Genomic DNA, 10734 nt, shown 5'->3' with positions numbered 1-10734 from the left:
AAAAGGATCTTATTTTTGGTCCTCAGAGGCAGAGACCTGAGTTTATCACATTTTCTGTCATAGCAGCGTACATCAGTGGTCTGTTCAAGGCCTTTCTCATTTTATTTTATCTTTCTTCTTCATTTTCAACCCTGCTCCAATTTCACATCCCCTTAGTTATTCTATTCTTTAATCTATGTTCATTGAGTTGTATACATACACACGTTTTGGAAATATATATTGTGCTGTTTTGTTTATCTGTGCTCTTACTTTATATAACGTATCATTCAGATCTCATTCACTCCACCTATCTTTTTAAGGTACTTTCTTCATGGCGCTATCCTTTGTGCTTTTCAACTCCCCTTTTGAGTTTTTTATTTCAACGATTGTATTTTTCATACTCAGAATCTCCAGATTCGGGCTACTTAGGATTGTGTTCCTGGTTCTTGTTTGTAACATTCTGTTTTGTTCCTTTGTGAATAAATATTTTATTAAAATTTTATTTTACTTAAAATTCTTATTTTAGCCAATCCATTAATTTGGCTTCTTCTACCAAGAAGAAGAAGTGTTGGGTTTGTTGTCTTTCTTCTATAGAACTTGTGCTCCTCCTGTTGAATTTAGGGAGTAGGTTCCAGGGAGATACGGTAGGGTGGGGAGCCTCTGATGTTGCCACCTGGGCTAGACCATGCCCTCTATACATCTCTTCCTCCCCAACACTTGATTTTGCCTTACCTCTCAACGACCCACTGTCTCTCTCCCTCAGGGCACAGTTCTTTCCCGATGATTGCTTGTCTTGGATAAAATCACCTAGACCAGTGATTGTATAACTTTAGTGTGCATCAGAATCATCGGTCATGCTTGTTAAAACATAGAGTGCTGGGCCCAACCCCCCCAGACTTTCTGGTGCAGTAAGTTTGCGATGGGGAAGAGTATTTACATTTCTAAGAAGTTACCAGTTGACACCATCCTTGGGCTGACCGTGGTGGATGTTTTGAGCGCAACCGACCCACAGCCTGTGCACCCCATACCACCTCCTGTGGAAGCTTAAGCTGTCTGTGTAGCTTTCTCCCTTTGTCTCATAACCATGTCCACCAATGAGAATGCTAATTCGCCAGCTGCCTGCCTTAACAGATTCAAGAACAAGGGGAAAGGCAGTACAGAAATGAGGCAGCACCAAATAGAAGTTATTAATGTGGAGCTGAGGAAAGCTAAGAAGGATGACCAGATGCTGAAAGGAGAAATGTCAGCTCTTTTCCTGATGATGCTACTTCTCCACTGCAGGAAAACCACAACAACCAGGGCACTGTAAATTGGTCTGTTGATAACGCTGTCAAAGGCATAAATAGCAACAATTTGGAAAGCCAGCTCCAAGCTACTCAAGCTGCTGGGAAAGTGCTTTCTAGGAAAAAACAGCCCCCCATAGACAACATAAGCTGGGCTGGTTTGATTCCAAAATTTGTGACCTTCTTGGGCAGAACTGATTGTAGTCCCATTCAGTTTGAATCTACTTGGGCCCTTAGTAACATTGCTTCTAGGACATCAGAACAGACCAAGGTTGTGGTAGATGGAGGTGCTATCCCAGCATTCGTTTCTCTGCTGATGTCTCCCCACACTCACATCAGTGAACAAGGCTGTATGGGCTCTAGGAAACATTGCAGGTGATGGTTCAGTTTTCCAAGACCAGGTTATCAAGTATGGTGCGGTTGACCCGCTGTTGGCGGTTCCTGATATGTCATCTTTAGGATGTGGTTACTTATATAATCTTACCTGGACACTTCAAATCTTTGTTGCAACAAGAATCCTGCACCCCCCTTAGATGCTGTTGAGCAAATTCTTCCTCCTTTAGGTCGTCTCCTGCATCATGATGATCCAGAAGTATTAGCTGATATCTGCTGGACTATTTCCTACCTTATTGATGGTCCAAGTGAACCGATTGAAATGGTTGTGAAAACTGGGGTTGTACCCAAACTTGTGAAGCTTTTAGGAGCTACTGAATTGCCAATCATGACTCCCATGCAAAGAGCCATAGGGAATATTGTCAATGGGAGAGATGAACAGACTTAGGTTGTAATAGATGCAGGAGCACTGCTAACAAACTCCAAAACTAATATTCAGAAGGAAGCTACGTGGACAATGTCAAACATCGCGGCTGGCCGCAGGACCAGATACAAGTTGTAAATCATGGATTAGTCCCGTTCCTTGTTGGCGTTCTCTCTAAGGCAGACTTTAGGACACAAAAGGAAGCTGTACGGGCTGTGACCAACTATACACGTGGTGGAACGGTTGAGCAGATTATATACCTTGTTCGTTGTGGCATAATAGAGCCGTTGATGAACCTCCTAACTGTGAAAGATACCAAAATTATTCTTGTTATTCTGGATGCCATTTCAAATACCTTTCAGGCTGCTGAGAAACTAGGCAAAACTGAGAAACTTAGTATAATGATTGAAGAATATGGAGGTTTGGACAAAATTTAAGCTCTACAGAACCATGAAAATGAGTCTGTGTACAAAGCTTCATTAAACCTGATTGAGAAGTATTTCTCTGTAGAGGAAGAGGAAGATCAAAATGTTGTGCCAGAAACTACCTCTGAAGGCTATACATTCCAAGTTCAGGATGGCACTGCTGGGAACTTCAACTTTTAGATTGTACATCTGAGGCATAAAGTTGTTTGTTGCCTACTACATTTTGTTTAATTTGTCTTACTGTTTCTCTACTAAGAACACTTTTTTTTTTTTTTTTTTTTTGCGGTACGCGGGCCTCTCACTGCTGCGGCCTCTCCCGTTGCGGAGCACAGCTCCGGACGTGCAGGCTCAGCGGCCATGGCTCACGGGCCCAGCCGCTCTGCGGCATGTGGGATCTTCCCAGACCGGGGCACGAACCCGTGTCCCCTGCATCGGCAGGCGGACTCTCAACCACTGCGCCACCAGGGAAGCCCTACTAAAAACTCTTTTAAAACGTGGTTTGTTACTGTAATGCTTTTTACAACGAAACTATACTTGAACAGTTCCAAACTGTACATACTGTATGACGCTTCTCCTCTCAATGGGTTTCTTATTTCTATGTGGAATTTCATATCTTGTAGTGTCCTGTAAATAAAGATTAAATTCCACTCTTCAAAGAAAAAAAAAAGAAGAAGTTACCAGTTGATGCTGATGCTGCCAATCAGGAACCAAGTTTTGAGAGCTGCTGACTTAACGGGATAAAAGGAGAAGTAAACAAATAATTAGGTGTTGGCCCACCTACGTGCACCTCTTGTGTTCTGCTTTTCCTCACGAGTTCCAGGATCCATTCCTGCGTGGATATTACCCTGAAGCTTCTATTTAGCTCTGGCTGATCCTGGCTGGCTCCTACTGCCTATGATCCAGGACTATGTGAGGTAGGATCAAAGCCCCAACAAGGCAGTTCTATTCCCATGATCATGGTTTTGGACCCTCTTCTGCTCTGGGTTGCCCTTCTTCTCTTCTCTCATTACCCCCACTTGACTGGGACCCAACCAACTTGTTTCCTTAGAGGTTTCTGACAGTCATATGTTTAAAAAAATTTTTGATGTATTTACTTTTGGCTAATAAAAATTGTATATATTTAAGGTATATAGCATGATGTTTTGATATATGTATAAAATGTGAAACGATTACCACAATCAGACTGATTAACATATCCATCAATCTTCCATAGTTACTACTTTTTTGTGGTGAGAACACCTGGGATTTTCTCTCTTAGCAATTTCAAGTATACAATACATTATTAATATTGTCATCATGCTGTACATTATGTCCCCAAACTTGTTTATCTTATAACTGAAATTTTTATCTTGTGATCAATAATCTCCCCTTTTCCCTCCTCCCCCAAGACTCTGGTATCTACCATTCTACTCTCTGTTACTATGAGCTCAACTTCTTTTTTTTAAGATTACATATATAAGTGAGATCATGCAATATTTGTCTCGATTATTTCATTTAGCATAATGTCCTCCAGTCTCATCCATTTTGTCACAAATGGCAGGATTTCCTTTCTTAAAGGCAGAATAATAATCAATTGTATATACATACCAAATTTTCTTTACCTGTTCATCTGTTGATGGACACTTAGGTTGTTTCACATCTTGGCTATTGTGAATAATGCTGCAGTAAACATGGGAGCGCAGATGTCTCTTTGAAATATTTTATTTTCTCTGGGTATATACCCAGAGTCAGATTGCTGGATCATATGGTACTTCTATTTTTGAGGAACTTCCTTACTGTTTTCCATAATGGTTGTACCAATTTACATTCTTACCAACAGTGCACAAGTGTTCCCTTTTCTCCATATTATTACCAATACTTGTTGTCTTTTGCCTTTTGATAATAGCCATTCTAACAGGTGTGAGGTGATATCTCACTATGGTTTTGATTTGCCTTTCCCAGTTGATTAGTAATGTTGAGCATCTTTTCATATACCTATAGGCCATTTATATGTCTTCTTTAGAAAAATGTCTATTTAGGGTTTTTTGCACATTTTTAAGTTGAGTTATTGGGATTTTTTTGATATTGAGTTGTATGAGTTCCTTACATATTTTGGATATTAACCCCTCATCAAATATTGATTTGTAACTATGTTCTCCCATTCAATAGGCTGCCCTTTCAATTTGTTAATTATTTCATTGCCATGAGGAGGTTTTTAGTTTGACATAGTTCCACTTGTTCATTTTTGCTTTTGTTGACTGTGCTTTTGGTGTCAGATACAAAAATTAATCACCAAGACCAGCGTCAAGGAGCTTAATCCCTATATTTTCTTCTAGGAGTTTTATGGATTCAGGTCTTCTATTTAAGTCTTTAATCCACTTTGAGATCATTTTTGTATGTGGTGTAAGATAAGAATCCAATTTCATTCTTTTGCAGGTAGATATTCAGTTTTCCCAACACCATTTATTGAATAAACTATCCTTTCTCCATTGTATATTCTTTGTGTCTTTGTCAAAAATTAGTGGACTGTATATGTGTGGGTTTATGCAATCTCTTTGCTGTTCCATTGGTCCATATGTCTATTTTAATGTCAGTGCCATACTGCTTTGGTTACTATAGTTTTGTAGTATAAAGTCAGGAGATGTGACGTCTCCAAATTTTTTGTTCTTGCTTAAGATTTCTTTAGCTATTTTGGGGTCTTTTCTGGTTCCATATGAATTTAGGATTGGTTTTTCTATTTCTATAAAAATTCCATTGGAATCTTGATGGGGGTTGCATTGAATCTATAGATTGTTTTGGGTAGAGTGGACATTTTGACAATATTAAATCTTCCAATCAATGAACATGAGCTATCTTTCCATTTATTTGTATCTTCTTTGATTTCTTTCATCAGCGTTTTACAGTTTTCAGCAAACAAATCTTTCATGTCCTTGGTTAAATTTATTTCTAAATATTTTATTTTACTTTTCGTTGTTATTGTAAGTGGGATTATCTTCTTAATGCCTCTTTTGGATAGTTTGTTGTTAGTGTATAGAAACACAACTGATTTTTGTATGTTGATTTTGTACCCCAAACTTTACTGAATTCATTTATTAGTTTTAATAGTTATTTGATGTATAAGATCATGTTATCTGCATGATGTTCTGAGATCCACCCATCTCCTTCTTCTTTGTGCAGCTTCTCTAGAGTCAAGCACAGGTGCAGAGCCAGCATCCTGTGGTAGATTGCTATCTTGTCTGGCCTTCTAATATTTTTATGTATTTTTTAAACGTAACACACCTGTAGATTTGTGATGCTTTATTGTCTATCTAGCACCGGTCATTTTAAGGTTTATAGTTATGACACATACTGAATGTAATGATTTCAGAATACTGTAATATTACATTACTTGGATAAACTATAATTTATTAATTATCCCCTAATGTTGGACATTTGGAATGCTTTCCATTGTCCCAACATGAGTAATAGCATTAAATGTATTAACTTTTTATACCTACAAAAGTATTTTTGGGTACTTTCCTTTTTTTGTTGTTGTTTCCCTGTATTGTGAAAGAGTTAAGGCAGCTTTCAGAAGTACTTTAAGTTCTGGGAGAATCTGCCTCTTTGTGTCTGATTCATTTTCTGAGTGGGTGGTGTACTGCTTTAACCTTGTCACTGACAGGAAAGTTCAGATTTTATACTGTAAAAAGAGAAGAGGTCTGTCCTTGCAGTTCTCTTTGACTGAAGTGTTTGCTTTTAGACAATGATTGTACACACTCTTCCATCAACACGCTGGTACTTGATAGTGTCAGTTCTCCTTTGAATTGAAATAGCAATTTCCTTTGTTCATCTGGACTATTTTTAAACTACGGCAGCTCTTATTTAAAAGCCACAGGTTGTGTTCCAGATTAACCCTGTCCAAATTTGGTAATGATGATTATACCATCGAGGGCAATCAAAATAATCAAATGAAGGAAAAGCACTTATTTTCTAACTTATTTAGCTAAAATGAATGTTCAGATAACATGATTTTAGTTTTCATATAAACCCATAGCATCTTGGTAAGCAACTTCTGAAAATAGGTTAATGAATCATCATGGGAGGAAACTTGAGAATCTTTGATTTGAAAAGGAACGTTAGCAGTCATTTAAGTCAATCTACCACACAAAAGAAAAACTCATCTACAGGGTGCGTGATGGTCTATGATTTTTTGATTAAACCCCTTCCATGGCTAGATTACCACCTTATCAGTCAGCCCATTTATTGACATTTTTGAATAGCTGTAATTAAAAGTTCTCCTTTTATTTTTTTCTTGAATTGAAACCTGTCTTTTTAACATCTACATAAAGATACACTGACTTCCCTTTGTGCCATACAGAAAAAGGAGTATATCTCATTATCATAGTCTTCTGAATATTTGAAGACATCTATATGGTTTCCTCTTAGTGTTCTCTTCTCTCTTATTTAGGATAAATGTCCTTAGACCATGCAGGCTTTTTTTTTTTTCCCGTAAACTTTAAGATGATGATGTCTATATCCCTAATCATCTCAAACACTTTCCTGGATATTTTCCAGTTCGTCCATGTTCTTAAAACAAGAGTTGTGGGGCATAGTGGCTCACAGACACAGTGGAACCATCTCACATTTCTGTGATCTTGACTTGAGATATTTTCTTTACAAATATCTATCTTAGAGACTTCCTCCAAAGTTTATTATCATGTAAGATTTCCCTGTGATATACCTATAGGTACATATTATTTCCAACAGTTTTATTTTAGAACATAGTCACCAAGAAATGGCACCTTACTTCTGAGAATTAGGTGTAAAATTGGTAATTATTAAATTCTTTTATAAGGGCTATCTCATAAAGCCACATTGCTTTCAATAGGAAATATGGTTTGTAGTAATAGATGAAAAAACATTATCATTTACACTTGAGAGCTAATCTTTAATCGCAGCTTGAATTTCATGGCTCATGATGGGAGAAAATAAAATCAAAATAAGAATTTGTCAGTACAGTATAACTAGCAATAGGCAGTGTTTTGTGCCTAGAAGATTTGTGGTATAATTATTTTTTAAAGCATATTAGACTTAAACTAAAAGGGATCTTACACAGCATACTGTCTTAATTGTACGAGTGACTGACCACTCATTTATCTCAACTATCTGGGAATCATTTGTGTTTTGATAGATTATTCGAGAGGTGATTCTACTCTTTTGTTTTCTTTATTTCTTTTTGTTTTTCTAGTTCCTACTCTACACAGAAAGTAGTTTTGATCATTTTGAACATCTTGATTAGATTCAATTAATCTGTCTATTTAATAGAAAACAAAATCAGTTAATGTTTAATGACATTTATTATTCAAGTTAGCCACAAGAGTCAATCTAGCAATTCCCTAAAAGTATAATAATAAAAATCTGTGGTATACATAGTGGTGTGTCTTTTTTATATGATGAATTACATTTTAAGATTTTTTTAAATTGTGTAATTTACACACAAGTATAATATGTTTTATATATATATACACACACACGTGTATATGTGTGTGTGTGTATACATATCCATCCCACATAATCTCGTTGAAGAAATAGATATCATTAGTGTTTAAAAACACCTTACCCCCAATGTGTACACCTCCTGATTTAGCTGTCTTCCCAACAATTGCCCAGTCCAAAACGCAATCTTAGCTTTTGTGATAATCACTCCTTTACTTTTATGTTTTTACTATCTCAGTATGTATCCATAGGCAATACTTTTCTTAATTTTTTCTATCTTGGGCCTGGGTATAAATACCATTATATTTTTTACATTTTTCTATGGCTTACTGCTTTTGTTCAACACTATGTGTAATACATCCATATGGATATATGCAGCATGTTTCATTTATTTTTACCACTGTATGGTAAAAACATGTACTACTGTATGTATTACAATTTATTTATTCAACTTACTATTGATATACAATCAGGTTATTTCCAGTTTTTGCTTTGGTTGTTTTTGTTTTTATCTATTAAAGACAATGCTGCTAGAAATACTTATTAATATGTCAACTGGCACACAGGTGCAAGAGATTTCCCACCATTTAAATCTAAAAATGGAGGTGCTGGATTGTAAGGTATGTGAATGTTCAGCTATACCACATCAGGCCAAACTATTTTCAAAATAATTATATCAGCCACGTATGAAAGTGTTTCTTATCCCATATCCTTGCAAATACTTGATGTTGTCAGACTTTAAAAGTTTTTACCATTCTAGAGGATGTGCTCTGTACTTCCTTGTGATTTTAATTTGCAAATCTCTGATTACTAATGAAATTGAGCCTCTTTTCAAGGGTCTTTTTGAGTGTCCTTTATTTTTGAAGCGCCTGATTAGACTTTTTCCTTTTTAACTCATAGACTTAAAAATAATATTCTTGGTATTAGTCATTTATTATTATGCATGCTGCAAACATCCTTTACTAATAGAATTTTTAGTACATTAAATTTTTTTTGAATTGAAGTTTTTAATTTTAATGCAATTGAATATACCAATCTTTTCTTGTTTTTGGTCAGCATGTATTTAATTTTGAGTTCTGTTTAAAAATTTTTTCTTCTCTACCTTGAGGGCATGAAAATAATTTTTTCTAAAAGGTTTACTGCTTTGCCTTCAACTATTATATGCTTTTGAACAGCAGGAAACATATCTACCAGTGGTAAACATGGACAAATTAAAAACATATATTTCCATGTCTTCATCCTAAACATAGGATATTTGGTATTTATGGAAGAGATGTACTGTCTGTTTAGTGCTTGAAACCAATTTTTAAATTATATAGCTTGTCTCTGACGGTTTTTTTTTTTTTACTTCTTTATGTTTAATTGCTTAGAGACAAACTGAAGCAAATATCTGATTCTTTTAATATGTATTGTTATATTTCACAGTACCAGATAATTTCTGGAAAGTGCTAGAAATGGTTATTCCAAATCGTGCAGAACACCTGCTTCCCTGAAGATTCCGGAAGACACCACTCAGGCATACACAAATCCTTTCTAAAGTCACATTAACAGCTAGAACATATGACAACCGAGTGTCACTCTCAGAAGGAAATTCCTTCTTTTTAAAACTTTCTATTCAGGTGATGATAAATAATCCCCTTTTAGCATAAAAATGTAAAATGAACATTTAAGTTCATGAAAATATTCCTCATAAGAGGTTTGGTTTGGTCTCTTGCTTTCTGGTGTTGTGTCTAAGGAGTCTGTATAACCCAAGGCCACAAACATTTACTCCTATGTTTTCTTAGAGTTTCATAGTTTTAGCTCTGAGATTCAGTCTATGAACGAGGGGGTCCAACTTCATTCTTCTGCACATGAGGATATCTAGTTTTTCCACCACCATTTGTTGAAAAAACGATTATCTCCCTACTGAATTGCTTTAGCACATTTGTTGAAAATCAATTAACCACAAATTTAAGAGATTGTTTCTGAATTCATATGTTTCATTGATCTATATGTCTATCTTCATTACCACACTGTCTTGATTACCATAGCTTTGATTTGAGTTTGAAATCAGGAAGTGTGCTTCAACTTTGTTCTTCTTTTTCAAGATGTTTTAGTTATTCTTGGTCCCTTGTATTTCCATATGTATTTTAGGAAAGGAATTATCATTAAAAAATTTTCTGGGATTTTGATAAAAATTGCATTGGATCTATAGATCAATTTGGGGAGTACTTTCACCTTATAATGTTAAGTCCTCTGAGTCATAAATATGAATGTCTTTCCATTTATTTGTCTTCAATTTCTTTCAACAATGTTTTATAATTTTTGAGTATGTTTTGCACTTGTTCTGTTAACTTTATTCCTGTGTGTGTGTATATGTATATATATTTTTGACACCATTGTAAATGACATTTGTTTTTAAAATTTCATTTTGGATTGTTCATTGCTAGTGTATAGAAGTGCAATTGATTTTTGTATATTGATGTTTTATCCTGCAATCTTGCTGAATTAATTTATTAGTTCTAATAATTTTTGTGGGTCTCCTAGGTCTTCCTGTATATAAGATCATGTCATCTACAAATAGGAATAGTTTTAACCTTTTCTTTTCAATCTGCCTTTTATTTTTCTTTCCCAATTGCCCTGGCTAGAACCTCCAGTACAATGTTGAAGAGAAGTGGCAAAAGTGGACAGCCTTGTTTTGTTCCTACTCTTAGAGGGAAAGCATCCAGTCTTTCACTATTAAGTACGATGTTAGCTGTGGGGTTTTGCCCTTTATAAGACTGAGGGAGTTTCCCTGTGTTCCAAATTTGCTGAGTGTTTTTATCACGAAAGAGTGTTGGATTTAGTCAAATGCTTT

General features: G+C 35.7%; 1 pseudogene; it reads left to right on the top strand.

The window, feature by feature from the left end:
* Positions 1 to 991: 991 nt before the first annotated feature.
* On the top strand, positions 992 to 2662 carry LOC137210511 (importin subunit alpha-1 pseudogene; annotated as a pseudogene).
* Positions 2663 to 10734: the final 8072 nt, after the last annotated feature.

Source organism: Pseudorca crassidens, chromosome 17 (genome assembly GCF_039906515.1).
Source record: "Pseudorca crassidens isolate mPseCra1 chromosome 17, mPseCra1.hap1, whole genome shotgun sequence".
NCBI lineage: Eukaryota > Metazoa > Chordata > Mammalia > Artiodactyla > Delphinidae > Pseudorca > Pseudorca crassidens.
This window is presented reverse-complemented; position numbering and strand designations above follow the sequence as displayed.